The sequence below is a fragment of the Haliotis asinina genome, chromosome 10, assembly GCF_037392515.1.
Source record: "Haliotis asinina isolate JCU_RB_2024 chromosome 10, JCU_Hal_asi_v2, whole genome shotgun sequence".
Classification (NCBI taxonomy): domain Eukaryota; kingdom Metazoa; phylum Mollusca; class Gastropoda; order Lepetellida; family Haliotidae; genus Haliotis; species Haliotis asinina.
Genome location: NC_090289.1, coordinates 15,891,597 through 15,911,152, shown reverse-complemented (window position 1 = coordinate 15,911,152; position 19,556 = coordinate 15,891,597). Strand labels below are relative to the sequence as shown.

General features: G+C 38.8%; 1 protein-coding gene across 10 annotated transcripts in view; it reads right to left on the bottom strand.

Annotated features, from left to right (window-relative positions):
- Positions 1-19,556, bottom strand: part of LOC137298984 (tensin-3-like) — a 230,683-nt gene that overhangs the window by 176,013 nt on the left and 35,114 nt on the right. The gene's annotated exons all lie outside the window — the stretch shown is intronic.

The following is a 19,556-nucleotide window of genomic DNA, read 5'->3' as shown; positions in this document are numbered from 1 at the left end:
TTCATTACAGAAATTCAAAACCTTCATTTAAATTTTACTTCCAAATTTGATGCAATCAACAACATCAACTTCATCGTTCTATACATTTAATTACATGACATTCTTCTATCCAAAATTTTCAAACTGCCAAGACAAAATCATAAATATCACCTAATCAATAATAGAGAACACAATCCTTCTCGGTCAAAAATACCCCCTACAAGATCAGAGAAAAAGCTATATTTCATAAGCAAGAATACTATATACTACTCCTATTTTACATCTTACATACCAAGTGTACACAACTCTTCAAGCAATTCTCAACATACAGTGGTGAGTACATCTGAACCATATGGAGAAATTCTCATTCATACAGTGGTGAGTACCTCTGAGCCATGTGGAGAGATCCATACACATACCATGGTGAGTACATAGGAGCCACATGGAGAGATCCTCACACATACAGTGGTGAGTACATCAAGCCACATGGAGAGATCCTCACACATACAGTGGTGAGTACATCAAGCCACATGGAGAGATCCTCACACATACAGTGGTGAGTACATCTGAGCCACGTGGACAGATCCCCACACATACAGTCACATGGATTGATTCTCATACATACAGTGGTGAACACACCTGAGCCACATGGAGAGGTCCCCCACACAGAGAGGCAAGTACTTCTGAGTCACCACCTGTCACTGGTGGTACACCTCACTTACCTGAGGTTCTACCAACAAACATCATACCTTCCACAACAGTCTGTATCCTTCTATATGTGGAATGTTGCAGGACCCCAAGTATGATGTTGCTATGGGTAACGCAGAATCAGGGCCATTAGGAACACATGCACAGAAAGCAATATGTTTTCAGTACAAATATTTGGTTAAGATATATTTTTTTCTGAGTTTGAAGGATTATGGAACATTTAACATTATGGCTGTGTGTCAGCTATTGATGGTAGTAATTTACACAATGTGTCTCCCCAGCACTTACAACAAACATAGAAATACTGGCATAAGCATGATCATACACTTTGAAATAATGTTGATAAATTTGAGTCAATATATATATTCATATATTATGTATTTTGTGTCAAGTCTTCATGATAAAGTGTCTTTGCTACAAGATGTGCATTACTTTAATCTAGATCAGTCATTTCCATTCTGTTTCTGGATACCCCCAAGTGAGTGAGTGAGTGAGTGAGTGAGCGAGTTCAGTTTTATGCTGCATCAGCAATATTCTAGCAATATGGCAGGAGTCTGTAAATAATCAACTGGACCAGACAATCCAGTGATCAACAGAATGAATATTGAACTATGAACTATTGGACATCAATAAGGTGTCAACCAAGTCAGCGAGGCTGACCACCTGATCCTGTTAGTGGCATCTTATGACAAGCATGGGTTACTGAAGACCAGTTCTAACCTGTATGTTCATGGGTGAAGACTTTGTAAGACAGCAGAGAAATATGATAAATATGAACAGTGACACCTAAACTTATCATCATCAATCAACACATAAACTTACTGCACTTTTTTTCAATTTATTAATTTAAGGAGTTTTCAATTTCCAGTCCATGACAACCAAATGAATTATATTTTCCTAACCACTTCTATAGTCAGTTAAAATGTTACACATATTCCAAGCATCTCCTGATAACATACATCCATTCCATCTTAGCTATAATATATATCACAATGAACATGAAAACAGAGTTCCATCAAGTGATTTTCCCTCAAAGGTGTCAAGAAAGAAGAACTCTATCAGAACTTCTATCACAAATCAGTGAAGCCCATATTGTATCTGGAGACTGACTTGGTGAGAACTAGGTGAGAAGAACTCCATCAATTATCCATAAGAAACAAATATATATTAACAAAACTCTTTATAAAGAATATCTTTGATAAAATGAGTTTGTTTAAAAAATGATCTTAAATAAAAATATTTATCTTAGAATGTTGAGCTGATGGACATCTTGCACAGACCTGCACGTACATTCACATGCACATTTGTGTGCATATCTGCACATGCATTACTGCTTGCATCAATAAGATATTGATATTTCTTCAGGAAGATTGTCGCAACATGTGTCGCCATGACCCAATGACTAATCGTGACAAAACTAATGAAACAATAAATCTGAGTTGTTCTGTGCAAACAACTTGAAGCATGCAATATTATCATTAATTGTCTCAGATCATCTTAGACCACTGAATTGGGTCCAGTTGTTGTCATTCAACAGGAAGTATATTAATGTATCACAATATTGTTGCTGTCCATCTACATGACAGATAGTATATGTTCATCCTTATGATACATTGTATAAAATGACCTCCATGCTACAAAATATAGAGTCCTTCCTTTTAAAACATTAAATACTGATTGAATTAGACACCCAACAGACATAGACATGGTGGGTGCGAGGCTAGTAATCCAGTGAGCAAGGTGCTGGGATTGAGCCCACCGGGTGTAAAATACTGTAACGCGAAACCAGGGAGGGTATGCTATTTCATAATATATGTCACTAAGTATGGCCTACAGCACGTGATCTCATGAGTGTAATATGTAATAGTCTAAAAGATAACCTGGTAGAGAGAGTTTGTTTACAATCATATCCAAATTCCGCCCCTAATTTGCATTACAACTGAGTTCGCTTGTTACACCAAGAAATAAATATACATTACTAAGAAGGGATAGATGTATGGAATGTGTGTCAAGGTAATTAATTAATTAAAGCATTGTAAACCAATGTATTACTTTAAATTCTAATTCACTATTCTGAAATTGCCTCCGCGCCTCGTTACTAAAAATATACACGTTTCTGACAGGTCAATTTTTGAGAAGACCTCCCTATAACCTGTGCTCCTGTATTTCTTGCATTTATAATGAGTTCACTGACGTTTTCTTACGCAAGACTTGGCAACTCGTAAAACTTCTTACATCTTATTACCTTTATGATCCCTAGAAGTCCAAGCTTCATTTACAAGTTACTGGTATATAGAAAAATAACTAAATCCTGGTGAATGTTCCGTCATCCTCACCGAAAAAATCCCTTGCTGCTTATTAGGGTTGCACTGCAGCGTCTCCATTCTATCCTTAATTACAATGACGTCACAATCGAGATGCAACCGCTACAGTGACCATGTGACTATGCTACATATTCGTAAACAAAGATGGTAGCGCCCAAAAAACAACTTGTCATCCCTATGCTGTTTGGCTATTCTAACAAGTACAGGGCGTGCGCAGGTATTTTATTTTGACGGTAAAGTAATAAACATAATCTCTATATAACTGGAAACTAGTTGAAAGATGTACAAACCCTTCCTAACGTCCTGACATAACCTAATACTCTACCGGACGTATGATGGACATTCGATTCAACAGTTACGTGCAAAATGATGTACCTGTTATGTGCAAAAAGTTGAGATTGAAACTACAATGTGCCGTTCTGATGGTAATTCAATGATTGTGTGTGCGTGCATGTGTGTGTGTGTATCAAAATAAATGTAAATTTTTGTTGTCACAAATCAATTATAAATAGAAGGAAGTGGCCTATAAAATCCCTTCAACACAGACTTAAGAGTGGAGTGATGAAAGGGGGACAATTCATCAGCAATCATGAAGTGATATTTTGCTGTAAAAGGTCTAATCAATCTACATCACTGTGAACAAACATCAATGCATGTTTAAACAACATGTTTCCTTTAGTTCTTTCTGACAGAGAGAAATTAAACAAAGCTCAAAATGTAGAATTGTTGTAAACAGACAAAGGTACATGTTACATTATAGAATGCTTATAGGAAACTAGCCACAGCAGCTCACAAACTGATTTTCAGTAAGTCCTTGTGAACATCATCTATTCTGGTGCTGCTACATTAGGGTAGATAAACAACAGGACACGCTATTAAGCTACCAGTACTATTACTACTACAGGATTATGTCATATTCCTACTGGCATAAACAAATAACACTGACTGGAGCCATGGGGCCAAATGTATGAACAATATCACAATTGATTCAGTTTGTGGAATATGTGATATTCTGACAGTAAGATTTTGATAACCATAAAGGTACAAGAAGGAACATGAGGAACTGTTTTGCAGTAATTCACCTACACAATGCCAACACAACAGGTAGGTGTAGATATGGGTAGATATGGGTAGATATGGGATGATATGGGTAGATATGACACTGCATGGTCTTTACTTCAGAGGGCTAGGTTGTGGTTGGTCCTCATCATCAGAGTTCTGTGAACCAATAGTTGGGATGACACTGGTCTTCACTTCAGATGGCTAAGTTGGGGTAGGTCCTCATCATCAGAGTTCTGTGAACCAATAGTTGGGATGACACTGGTCTTTACTTCAGAGGGCTAGGTTGTGGTTGGTCCTCGTCATCAGAGTTTTGTGAACCAATATTTGGGATGACACTGGTTTTCACTTCAGATGGCTAGGTTGGGGTAGGTCCTCATCATCAGAATTCTTTTTACTGGAAGTTGAGATGACACAGGTCTTCACTTTGGGTGTCCTCATTGGGGATGGTCCTCCACAGTTTGTGTAAGTGTCATCACCAGAATGCCAGTTGGTAAAAGAATATGTCTGTGCTCCATCATCAAAAGAATACAGGCTGCAGGTTGATAATAGAGACAGTGAGGATGTATAGTACTGCTTCAAGGTCTGCTTCAGGTTTCTCTTAAACATTTTAGATATTTCATTGACAAAGCTTCCGCAGATTTGCTGTAACAATATCAAACACAGCTTTGTTGTTGCACATTTCACCTGTGTGGACGTAATGGCTAAGGTGTGTGTGTTAACCATGGTTGAGGCTGCCTGCCTGTTGGTGTAATGAGGGTTACGGAGGCCAGATGTTTTCCCTTACCAGACACAGGGACTTTAATTACCTGGGGGGCATCTCAAGCAACATACCACCCTTCTGAAAGGTAGTCAGTACTGTCCACGCAGAGTAGAATATAGGTAATGACTGCTAAAGTAATGAAGCTTGACCTATCACACAGGTACACAATGTAGCTTGGAGCAGGTTGAATTGTGTTTATCATGTTTATTGTAAGTGAAATCACTGACATGTTAACCTCGGTCTATGCATAAAGAAATAGTCAACATCCATCCCACTCCTTGATGTAAATTATCAGTAAATACAGATATTACCAACAAATGTGCAGGCTCGCTATTCTCGAAACAGTTGTAGCCTTACAAACTTCTTTAGCCCATTCTTAACACACTGGCTGCCATCAAAGTTACGAATCCTTAGGGTGACAAACGTTTCGAGAATGAGGGCCCAGAGTAGTGATAGGGATACTCTTATCCGGTGATCATATTTAGGTCCGAAAGAAACAATATTTTGCTCTGTTAATTTTCATGACAAAATCAGAATATTGTTTGGAAGTGTAATTTAGACTGTTATCTCTGAGATAGCAAACAAGATTTGACACATCCTAAACTGTACTGGAGTACCAAATTACTGCTGGTACTACATCCAAACAAATATATCACAAGGCTCTCTTAAAGTTATGGGTATAGAAGGTCTTTGTCAGGTGTCTAACACTGCTGGTACTACATCCAAACAAATATATCACAAGGCTCTCTTAAAGTTATGGGTATAGAAGGTCTTTGTCAGGTGTCTAACACTGCTGGTACTACATCCAAACAAATATATCACAAGGCTCTCTTAAAGTTATGGGTATAGAAGGTCTTTGCCAGGTGTCTAACACTGCTGGTACTACATCCAAACAAATATATCACAAGGCTCTCTTAAAGTTATGGGTATAGAAGGTCTTTGTCAGGTGTCTAACACTGCTGGTACTACATCCAAACAAATATATCACAAGGCTCTCTTAAAGTTATGGGTATAGAAGGTCTTTGCCAGGTGTCTAACACTGCTGGTACTACATCCAAACAAATATATCACAAGGCTATCTTAAAGTTATGGGTATAGAAGGTCTTTGTCAGGTGTCTAACACTGCTGGTACTACATCCAAACAAATATATCACAAGGCTCTCTTAAAGTTATGGGTATAGAAGGTCTTTGTCAGGTGTCTAACACTGCTGGTACTACATCCAAACAAATATATCACAAGGCTATCTTAAAGTTATGGGTATAGAAGGTCTTTGTCAGGTGTCTAACACTGCTGGTACTACATCCAAACAAATATATCACAAGGCTATCTTAAAGTTATGGGTATAGAAGGTCTTTGTCAGGTGTCTAACACTGCTGGTACTACATCCAAACAAATATATCACAAGGCTCTCTTAAAGTTATGGGTATAGAAGGTCTTTGTCAGGTGTCTAACACTGCTGGTACTACATCCAAACAAATATATCACAAGGCTATCTTAAAGTTATGGGTACAGAAGGTCTTTGTCAGGTGTCTAACACTGCTGGTACTACATCCAAACAAATATATCACAAGGCTCTCTTAAAGTTATGGGTATAGAAGGTCTTTGTCAGGTGTCTAACACTGCTGGTACTACATCCAAACAAATATTTCACAAGGCTCTCTTAAAGTTATGGGTATAGAAGGTCTTTGTCAGGTGTCTAACACTGCTGGTACTACATCCAAACAAATATATCACAAGGCTATCTTAAAGTTATGGGTATAGAAGGTCTTTGCCAGGTGTCTAACACTGCTGGTACTACATCCAAACAAATATATCACAAGGCTCTCTTAAAGTTATGGGTATAGAAAGTCTTTGTCAGGTGTCTAACACTGCTGGTACTACATCCAAACAAATATATCACAAGGCTATCTTAAAGTTATGGGTATAGAAGGTCTTTGTCAGGTGTCTAACACTGCTGGTACTACATCCAAACAAATATATCACAAGGCTCTCTTAAAGTTATGGGTATAGAAGGTCTTTGCCAGGTGTCTAACACTGCTGGTACTACATCCAAACAAATATATCACAAGGCTATCTTAAAGTTATGGGTATAGAAGGTCTTTGTCAGGTGTCTAACACTGCTGGTACTACATCCAAACAAATATATCACAAGGCTATCTTAAAGTTATGGGTATAGAAGGTCTTTGTCAGGTGTCTAACACTGCTGGTACTACATCCAAACAAATATATCACAAGGCTCTCTTAAAGTTATGGGTATAGAAGGTCTTTGTCAGGTGTCTAACACTGCTGGTACTACATCCAAACAAATATATCACAAGGCTCTCTTAAAGTTATGGGTATAGAAGGTCTTTGCCAGGTGTCTAACACTGCTGGTACTACATCCAAACAAATATATCACAAGGCTATCTTAAAGTTATGGGTATAGAAGGTCTTTGTCAGGTGTCTAACACTGCTGGTACTACATCCAAACAAATATATCACAAGGCTCTCTTAAAGTTATGGGTATAGAAGGTCTTTGCCAGGTGTCTAACACTGCTGGTACTACATCCAAACAAATATATCACAAGGCTATCTTAAAGTTATGGGTATAGAAGGTCTTTGTCAGGTGTCTAACACTGCTGGTACTACATCCAAACAAATATATCACAAGGCTCTCTTAAAGTTATGGGTACAGAAGGTCTTTGTCAGGTGTCTAACACTGCTGGTACTACATCCAAACAAATATATCACAAGGCTCTCTTAAAGTTATGGGTATAGAAGGTCTTTGCCAGGTGTCTAACACTGCTGGTACTACATCCAAACAAATATATCACAAGGCTATCTTAAAGTTATGGGTACAGAAGGTCTTTGTCAGGTGTCTAACACTGCTGGTACTACATCCAAACAAATATATCACAAGGCTCTCTTAAAGTTATGGGTATAGAAGGTCTTTGTCAGGTGTCTAACACTGCTGGTACTACATCCAAACAAATATATCACAAGGCTATCTTAAAGTTATGGGTATAGAAGGTCTTTGTCAGGTGTCTAACACTGCTGGTACTACATCCAAACAAATATATCACAAGGCTATCTTAAAGTTATGGGTATAGAAGGTCTTTGTCAGGTGTCTAACACTGCTGGTACTACATCCAAACAAATATATCACAAGGCTCTCTTAAAGTTATGGGTATAGAAGGTCTTTGTCAGGTGTCTAACACTGCTGGTACTACATCCAAACAAATATATCACAAGGCTATCTTAAAGTTATGGGTACAGAAGGTCTTTGTCAGGTGTCTAACACTGCTGGTACTACATCCAAACAAATATATCACAAGGCTCTCTTAAAGTTATGGGTATAGAAGGTCTTTGTCAGGTGTCTAACACTGCTGGTACTACATCCAAACAAATATATCACAAGGCTCTCTTAAAGTTATGGGTATAGAAGGTCTTTGTCAGGTGTCTAACACTGCTGGTACTACATCCAAACAAATATATCACAAGGCTCTCTTAAAGCTATGGGTATAGAAGGTCTTTGTCAGGTGTCTAACACTGCTGGTACTACATCCAAACAAATATTTCACAAGGCTCTCTTAAAGTTATGGGTATAGAAGGTCTTTGTCAGGTGTCTAACACTGCTGGTACTACATCCAAACAAATATATCACAAGGCTATCTTAAAGTTATGGGTATAGAAGGTCTTTGCCAGGTGTCTAACACTGCTGGTACTACATCCAAACAAATATATCACAAGGCTATCTTAAAGTTATGGGTATAGAAAGTCTTTGTCAGGTGTCTAACACTGCTGGTACTACATCCAAACAAATATATCACAAGGCTATCTTAAAGTTATGGGTATAGAAGGTCTTTGTCAGGTGTCTAACACTGCTGGTACTACATCCAAACAAATATATCACAAGGCTCTCTTAAAGTTATGGGTATAGAAGGTCTTTGCCAGGTGTCTAACACTGCTGGTACTACATCCAAACAAATATATCACAAGGCTCTCTTAAAGTTATGGGTATAGAAGGTCTTTGTCAGGTGTCTAACACTGCTGGTACTACATCCAAACAAATATATCACAAGGCTCTCTTAAAGTTATGGGTATAGAAGGTCTTTGTCAGGTGTCTAACACTGCTGGTACTACATCCAAACAAATATATCACAAGGCTATCTTAAAGTTATGGGTATAGAAGGTCTTTGTCAGGTGTCTAACACTGCTGGTACTACATCCAAACAAATATATCACAAGGCTCTCTTAAAGTTATGGGTATAGAAGGTCTTTGTCAGGTGTCTAACACTGCTGGTACTACATCCAAACAAATATATCACAAGGCTCTCTTAAAGTTATGGGTATAGAAGGTCTTTGTCAGGTGTCTAACACTGCTGGTACTACATCCAAACAAATATATCACAAGGCTCTCTTAAAGTTATGGGTATAGAAGGTCTTTGTCAGGTGTCTAACACTGCTGCACTCAACAAGATGGCAGTCTGTAAATTTTATTAAGTCTGAACCAGAACATCCAGTGATTGACTTCATGAGGATTGATCTACACATCTGTGACATGACCGGCATGGTTTGCTGAAGAATTAAATAAGGTCTTCACATCTTGCATGTAGAAGACAGATTACCTCATTTGTCTACACAAATGACAACACAAGTAAATATAGGATATGCATGAAAGTATCAAGGGTCTTGTCTCTCCTTACTTAATCAAAGAGATAAAATAGCACTTCCCTTCATGTAAACTGGTGCTCTCTGCCTCATGCCACACTAGCTGTCTATCAGTGCCAGGCATAATTACCTTACCTTGAGGTGTGTGGTCTGTAATCTCCTCACACTATCTGGTGTTGGTATCTTTACAGGACAGGCACTTCACCCACTTGATACTGACATGGGACAGTGGGGTGGCCTAGTGGTTAAAGTGTCAACTTGTGATGCTAAAAATCCAAGTTCGATTCCCCACATGGGTACATGTGAAGCCCATGTCTAGTGTCACCTGCCATGATATTGCTGAATTATTGCTAAATGTGGTGTAAAACTATAATCAATCCCTCACTAATATTGACAGTCGTTTGATTACAGTAAGTGAGTACAGTTTCATGCTGCTTTCAGCAACTTTCCATCAACGTTGTTGACACCAGAATTGGGCTTCACCCATTATGTCCATATGGGAAATCAAACCTGTAATGAGCAAACCCTTTAACCTCAAGGCTATCCCACTACACCAATCTGATTGGTTATATACATTTCTTACAGTCTTTTTTCATTTTCCCTCTTGACCAGTAAAGTCTCATCTTGTCCTGGGCAGTTTCACCTTCACCTCCAGCTAGTGATCATGACAGAGAAGCACAACACTGACCTCTGCTCATGTCATTTGTGTGAATAGTGTAATAATTTTGAACTTGTTCACCAAACTCCAATTAAAAATGTTTTGCTTGAATGTAAAAGCTGATTAATTTAAATGTAGTTCAAGCAAATTTAATTGCAGCAAATAATCCTGTTTTATACCTGTTGTTCCTCTATTTGAATTATGAAGCTAAAATGTGATTGTGAAGAAAATGATTTAGTTTGAATAATCATACCAATTGAATAATCATTCAGTCAATAAACTGTTATGAAATATAATGTTTATCCATAATTGTTTGTTTTGTGAGCAAGTGTGTATGGTCAGAGACCTATTATATGGTCTCTGGTATGGTATACACTGCTTTTAGCAATATTCCAAACTTATGATTCGGGACTCCAGATATGAGCTTCACTCATTGTACCCATGTCTGGAATCGAACACAGGTCTTGTGCATGATGACCAGACGCTTTGACCAACAGGCTATCCCACCACCCTGTTTGTTTTGTCACTATCAGCAAAGCTTCAGCTACATCATGGCAACCAATGCCTGTAGATAATGGATCTGATAAACCAGCTAGTTGATGCTGACCAGCAATTAATGTCTCATTCAGTCAGGGCATGATGGCTCAAGGTCAACTAGCCGCTATGTCTCACCACGAAATTCAATCAGTCAACTTTAACACAAACATGGGGAACTAGGGACCAAATCTGATTGCCAAACTGTCCAGTCTTATCACACATTTGCTCTCAAGGGTTGATATATATCATCTCTCAGCAGAAACATGTGAACATGCTGACCTAGGTGACACCAGACCTCTTGGACCAGATTCTGGTGAGGGAATTATCTATCACAACTGTGTGAAGATGTTTACCTGCTTAGAAGCGTGATTGATCATTTGCACTGACAGGTGTCTGGGAGGTCGAGCACTGTTCATCCCTGAAGGAAGGAGGATACAATAATACAACCATATTATCTGTCACCAGGTAACCAGTAACACAAGCAGAGGTAATAAGTTGCTTGGGTAGTAGGTTAATTATCTTTCTCACAGACATGCTGGCATGAGTTGGATGGTGTACAGACACTTTGTCAGTAGACTAAGGCTTAGTCTCTGAACAGATACATATAATTGATTGTAACAAATAAACCCATTAAAATTGAAAAGGGGCCCCACGGAGACCAGAAATTCAGAACCAGAAACAGGGAATGTAGACTTGCTTCATTCAGGGCTTTGACACTGTAGCGATGGCTAGGGAACAGGGATGTAGACTTGCTTCATTCAGGGCTTTGACACTGTAGCGATGGCTAGGAAACAGGGAATGTAGACTTGCTTCATTCAGGGCTTTGACACTGTAGCGATGGCTAGGAAACAGGGAATGTAGACTTGCTTCATTCAGGACTTCGACACTGTAGCGATGACTAGGAAACAGGGAATGTAGACTTGCTTCATTCAGGGCTTTGACACTGTAGCAATGACTAGGAAACAGGGAATGTAGACTTGCTTCATTCAGGGCTTTGACACTGTAGCGATGGCTAGGGAACAGGGATGTAGACTTGCTTCATTCAGGGCTTCGACACTGTAGCGATGGCTAGGAAACAGGGAATGTAGACTTGCTTCATTCAGGGCTTTGACACTGTAGCGATGGCTAGGAAACAGGGAATGTAGACTTGCTTCATTCAGGACTTCGACACTGTAGCGATGACTAGGAAACAGGGAATGTAGACTTGCTTCATTCAGGGCTTTGACACTGTAGCAATGACTAGGAAACAGGGAATGTAGACTTGCTTCATTCAGGGCTTTGACACTGTAGCGATGGCTAGGGAACAGGGATGTAGACTTGCTTCATTCAGGGCTTTGACACTGTAGCGATGACTAGGAAACAGGGAATGTAGACTTGCTTCATTCAGGACTTCGACACTGCAGCGATGACTAGGAAACAGGGAATGTAGACTTGCTTCATTCAGGACTTCGACACTGCAGCGATGACTAGGAAACAGGGAATGTAGACTTGCTTCATTCAGGACTTCGACACTGCAGCGATGACTAGGAAACAGGGAATGTAGACTTGCTTCATTCAGGGCTTTGACACTGTAGCGATGGCTAGGGAACAGGGATGTAGACTTGCTTCATTCAGGGCTTTGACACTGTAGCGATGGCTAGGGAACAGGGATGTAGACTTGCTTCATTCAGGGCTTCTACAATGTAGCGATGGCTAGGAAACAGGGAATGTAGACTTGCTTCATTCAGGGCTTCAACACTGTAGCGATGGCTAGGAAACAGGGAATGTAGACTTGCTTCATTCAGGGCTTCAACACTGTAGCGATGGCTAGGAAACAGGGAATGTAGACTTGCTTCATTCAGGGCTTCGACACTGTAGCGATGGCTAGGAAACAGGGAATGTAGACTTGCTTCATTCAGGGCTTCGACACTGTAGCGATGGCTAGGAAACAGGGATGTAGACTTGCTTCATTCAGGGCTTCGACACTGCAGCGATGACTAGGCTGTAACAGGGCTTACTAAGCCACTAAGTGTCACAGGGCAGGTGACTCTAAGAATCTAACTTGTCCTGAATTGTCTTCCACTTGCCCTGGTTTTCATGACATAATCATGATGATGACATTATGAAAAAACAAATACCAAATGAATTTCAAGTTTACCTGCAGTTTTAAACCGTAAGTGGAAATTATCCAGTTGCCGACAGACAAGTAAGATACCATTATTTGAATGCTCACAATGAAAACTGACTTGTCCCGGGTTTCAGGTGATGAGATTTTTTACCCCTTGCTGTACTGAAAGAAATATATCAGGGACTGTCAGACAGACTACCATGTCAGCTGTGTCCATTTATCTTGGAAAGATCATTGTGTGTCCACAATGATTTCATGTGCCTATCACGAACACTGCAAATCAACTTGATACAGCAAGCAAAATGTGCAACTTGTCCCTTTTTACAGAGTAATGACAAAGTTTGCAGTTCATACATCAGTCACAGACTCCGGACTGGAACTTTTCAATATATTCCTGTAAAACACATCAATATTTATTTACACATTTTGAAGGCCTTACAAAATAAATATAATTAGGTGCTATTATCGAAACTCTTTAATGCAAATATGCAGGAACTATATTCAACCACACTTGAACACAAAAAAAAATAATTGATATATTTGTTTTGTGTCCTCATCTTAAATGTAGAATAACAACATGAGTGAATGAGTGAGTTTAATTTTACGCAATACTCAGCAATAATACAGCTATATTGCAGCCCTCTGTATATAATCGGATCTGAACCAGACAATCCAGTGATCAACAGAGTGAACACTGATCTATGTCTCCTCTTACAACCAGCTTGGGTCACTGAAGGCCAAGACTAACCTGGATCTTCCTGGGTGATGACAACAAGAATCAATGTTTGATTGTGGTTCAGACAGATGCACGCCACATGAACAGTGATGATGCTGATGATGCAATATTTGTGTCACCGAGTTCAGACGGTGAGCCAGTCTGGTGTTCCCATTACATAACTTAGAGATGAAAATGTAGATTAAATGCCAATAGCAACTAATGATACATTCCCTTAACCTTAAAATTGCTTAAAAACACAGATCCAACATATTTGTTGCAGAAAGATTGGTTTGACAGCCATGTGTTACACCACAGAGACCCGTAGTTTCATTCTGAACCAACAATGAAGGCAGACAGTTGCAAGTAATACAGCAGACAAACATTCCCTATTAAATGTGCTGCTAAAAGCTGTGTACATGACAGCAACATCCACCTGTCTGCACAAAAAAAAACCCCTCAAAATGTAATCACACACAGATTCGCTCTGTGTTGTCTTCCAAAATTACATGCCTTGATTGCTGAATATTTGCAGTCTTCTTCTAAAGCTTAGTTTCCAATGCCTGTAAACCAACACGAACCCTACAATTTCCCAGGAAGCTATGCTGAATTCATTGTAGACCGCTTAATGTTGCATATGCTATTTAGTGCTGACTGATGCCTCCACAGACTGATGCCTCCACAGACAGATGCCTCCACAGACTGATGCCTCATGGAACTTGGAACTTGTACAGGCAAGTGTCAGCAACAAACAACAGACGTTGACAGTCCTGTATCTTGGTCATAATTTCAAGTCTCCCTCAGTAGGCAATGATGCATCTCTTTATTATGGGGGTGGGTATGCAATAAGGAATATGCTGATTCTGTGACAAATGCTGAATAGATTGTGTGACAATGTTTTCATTTGTTCTAGAAAACTAAATGAATGTCTGTGCCAATGATAGAGAGATAGTTTAGTTTTAAGGACTTAGAAATATTGCAGACCTGAGGTAGTTTTGTGCATGTGGTCCCTAATCCTATTTTTAACCTAAAACAATAAGGAAATAGTCAAGGGTTTGAAACACTCGAATCCTTTTGTCTTCCACCATAATTGTCACATACAACCTCAAACAGAAATACTCTAGATATGACAAAAGGAAATTCATACTCGGCACTGCAAGTTATTCATTATGCAAAATACTTCGCAACTTTAATCTCCAAGATCATTATTCCGACAAATATGCACACTATTAAAGGAAATTCTGTACAAACAATGTGAAATCATATGGAGAAAAAATTGAAGGACAATTGGTTAATGATGTAAAGTGAATATCACAAGATCTTGAAACATTTTACATTTACCATCTTCCAGATATCAATATGGGCTTGACTGTAACATTGTGGCTACGTGCAGATAAGGTTGGCTGATAATTATTCAGTAGGATATTCTGCTTCTGTAGATCTATACATTAGGTGAGTGTGCAACTAGAACTTTGGCTAAAGTGATAATCTCACAGTGAAAACAAGGACATCAGTGGTTAAGGTATTACGTAAAGAACGGAACTATATGCCCTGGGCAAGACACAATACCTTAACCACAGGACTAGCCCACCTTTCCTCATTTCTACAAGAGTTGCATGTAGAGGGTGATAGATCTACTGGGGTCCACTGTGCTAGTCATGCCTGTTTGTCCATCAATATCATATACAGCTGTGTAATTAAGTTGCAAAGAGCTCAATCAATGAAGTTCCGTTCCCAACACAAAGTATCAAAGGACAGGCTTACACAAATTCCGACTTCACTTTTACTTCAGAAGCACACAGTAAGGTATATCTATTTCGGTTCACGGGTGACTGATAATCATTAACTGTACTTTGTCTTTGTACCCACTGCCAATGATTGAATGCATTCCGATTGAAAATCAATGTGTACTCAGCGACCCCTTTACTAAGATAAACACACTTGGATAAATTGCAAATATTTCCCTGACCTGGATATCAATATATAACAGCAGTACTAAGAGTGGTACTATGGCACTAATCTTCAGGGTATGTGCTGTTTCTTAGAAACTGATGGCACAATCCATTCACTGATAATGACCAGCACAACCTATGCTGGTATCCATGCCTCAGAAGTGTTCAAGCTCCACAACGCCTGGCTTCATCACATGTGCTTTCACCAACATTTATATATAATATGAAAACCTGAAATGAAATCGGTGTTTCATAGGAGGCTGCCTCAGTTTCATCTCATTCACAAGTCATCAACACAGAATATTTCCATCTCTTCAAAACTTGCAGATTTTAAAGATTTTAATACTATTTTCCAGGCGACAGTTTCTGTATCATAATCTGTGTACTGTATCGACATGTTACTAAGCCATGTAAATTAAATACTTGTGCACACCTACTAATGTTGGTTTGACTTGTCACTAATAGTATGACTGTAGGACTATCTGCAATAAATGACAACTTCAATCCCTCTGTAACTACCACAGTCCGAACTACTTGTGAACAAAAGTGTGAAGTCAGTCTGTTGTACAGACCATGAAGTACATATATCCAGAAAAGCACATGCAAATCTAGAAAATGTGGCAAGTCTAGATTTCCATAGCTTCTGAAAATGAAGAAAGTCTCAGGGCTCCATTTCATTATATTATTTTTTTTTCACTATGAATGTTTTTTCAGTAAAATATGTTCATTTCAGAGACTAGCTGTTAGTCTAATGTGAAGTCTTACATTGTAGATAGGTAGCATTTGTCATGGTCCATGTCAAAAAATACTCTTAAAGAAGCCAAGTCTGTATAATCTCAGACACTAAGTGATGTTATCTTTTTCTAAGTTTCTGCAAAGCTGAATGAATTATTGACTTACATGAAGGCTTGAGTCTTCCAAGTCATCACCAAGGCAGGTAAGTGATTGCAGACGTCGCAGCATGCTTCAATACTCATGTGTCCGAAGGCTGGACATGCACATCAGAAGCAAGTCAAGATGTGGTCATGTCCTTACTATGTTCCTTACAACTTTCACAAAAGGTAAACATCAGTGTATCACTTCACTAGAAATGAAAACAGTAAATTGTAATTTGACAAGGCATAAAAATAATGTTCCAAATGATTCATATTATTTTTCCATCTTAACACATCTGCGCTGAAATTTAAAAAAAATAAGTAAACACTCAACGAAAAATTACTTTTACCCCTAACCTCATGTGCAACCCTGGTGCCAAGTGTTAAAACCCCATCATATCAGCCTTGTAGAACTATGTGTGATCAGTGTGATCTAACTGCTTCCTGACTATCAGTTTGCAGCTTGCTGAACTGTCTGACACAGTGTTATCACACAACCAGTGCATTAACTAGTGTCTACTGTCAACACCTGTCTTTTGATTCACTGTTACTGTGAAAGTAGCACCACAGCCATAACACTTTACACACTCTGCATTTAGGCATAAGCACGAAAATGGTTAATCTGCCCAAAGGCATTGAAGTTATTCTGTCCCTTGACAATTGCTTAAAAACTTTCAACAGCAAAACCCTACAGTATACTCAAGCAAACAAACATGCAGTAGTCTCCATTACGAAAACAACCCTGTTAAAGCCAGAATAAAGGAATAATGAGAATGTTTAAACCGTGCATTTGCCATGTTAGACAGTCTTCTGAAAGCATACAATCTGATCATTACTACCCCAGACAACCCAAGCTGCCTTTTAGTCACTCTGTCTACATTTGAAAAATAGAAGAATTGTGGATTTTGTAAATATAATTATAAGACAACTTGAGCTATCATATTTAATTGTTTATGAAGTCAGTATAACAACTTACAAGAATAGAACCTTTTCTTTTGAGATGCACGATGTAACGTCAGTCAAGAATTTAATCCATTTGACCGAAAGTCTTATCAGTTACTTTATGAAAACATTGAGAAATGCCCACCAAGCCCATGTATGTGAAATTCCTTGAGTCACTGTGGTACCCAGTTGTATTCTCCACAGCCACCCCAGCCTCTACCTGCATGTGTATGGCTTACCCCACATTCCAGAATCACTGGGGTATCATCACAACACCAGCATATCTCTCTCCAGGGTCAGCAAGTCATCAATACAGTACTGATTGATTTCATCAAATTGGCCAACATAGCCATGTAAAACACACTATCACCTTCTACAGTTACTGACACATGTGAATAAACATATTAAAGAACCTTGGGTTTTCCCACATAAATCACTCCAGTTTGATTTTCTGCTTCCTCATTTCTAGGCTCAGTATGAGTGGTGTACAAGTTAGGAACACTTTCAGTGAGACCTATTGCTCAGAACAAGTGAAACAGGAACAATTAAATTATATCCTGGTTATTTCCATTAATATTACCAAGAACATTAAAACTATTAAATACAGACCTTTGAAAACCCATACTTCTATTTCCAGGAAAGACTTCAATTTTAACAAATACGAAGAAAAAGATGTTTCTATATTTGTCCTTGGATGCAAACATGACAACGTGCCACTTGAGTGTTGAATTTTATAATGTACATGAATATAACTTTAGCTCATCACAGTGATACTGTTAAACATTACTAAATGTCCACTGTTTATGGTATTCAACATTAAACCAGCTTAGCAAACTTGTTTTTAAAGGATGTAAAGAATAACTGAAGCCTTCCGTGAACTATAACTAATAAATATAATATGTCAAATTGAAACTCTTTTCATATCACAGCAGAGGACACCAGAAACGGGCTTCATACATCGTGCTGATGTTGGGAATTGAACCCTCGCATTCGGCGTGATAGGGGAACACCTTTTCACCACTAAGCTACCCCACTGCCCCAAAACTCTTTTGAAAGACACGAAGTCAGAGGTAGACAATAAATCTACTTGGAATACTATGTTCTTATAGGACAGATAGGAGTTCTTTTCACAAGACAACATTTAAACAGAATACTGGTTCATACAGGAGGAGGATTTTTGACCCGTCTTCTCTCACTCCGTATCTAGTGCCCCTTATGTTGACACTGATTCACCTGAGAAGATCAAAGAAGCCCATCATGGTCAGCTATGGTGGAGGTACTGATTACACCGAAACACTGAGACATCTTGACTTTACATTATCTCCAGACTGTTGACAACTGATCAAAGTCGGTGACATATTCCTCCTAAACAGCCCCCACAAAAGCCAATAATATCTGTTTTCATATCACTTTCATCTAAATCAAAATTACGTGGGAAGAGTAGTTTATCAATCTGTCTGGTGACCTGAAATATTGCAAAATGCTCAGATACAACATACTGCATGCTGATTAGGGGCATCAGACTTGCCAGGTTTTAGATGAGAGGCGACAGTGGCATCGTTTGAAATGGAGCCCTGGTAACACTGTGCAATTGTTCCTGCAATGTCTAGTCAAAGATAGTTATCTTACTGCTAGTGGGTACAACTGACACAGAGATGCATAGATGTCATAGATTAATTATTGGCATATTTTATACAGACTTACTTTATACTGTAACATTGAAAGCACCATGGCATCATTCAGGTTTACAACATAAACTAAACACTGTTTGATACAACGTAATAGCATCCACCTTGAAGTTTCCACTGTAAATGAGAGTAGCACCACTTTGGCCAAAGGCACTGATGGAAAATAACATCAGTAAGTTCACTGAGTGCTAAAATTGGGGAGACATCACAGATTCTTATAGCACTTCCCTACCATCTCGTCATGCCATGTTCTACAACTACAACAAGCCATGCTTGTTTAAGAAATAACTACTCAACCCTTTTTCAGTAGAGGTTGAAAAGAGATGTTATACCCAAACTACATCTCTAGTGTGATATCTGTCACAGCAGACACTGAGCAGTGAGCCATCATGGAACAGAACTGTACCATTGAGTTACTGCTCTGCAGTATAAAAATATTACCTATTTTTAACTATATTTTCAGTATGTCAGTGTTAATAATTCCAGGACATCAGATTTAATATCAAATGCTGATCATTCGTGATTATTTCCCTCTGTTTCAGACACCATCACTGATATTTAACAGCTGAGTTATTAAGCTGGGACTGCTGCTTGTCTG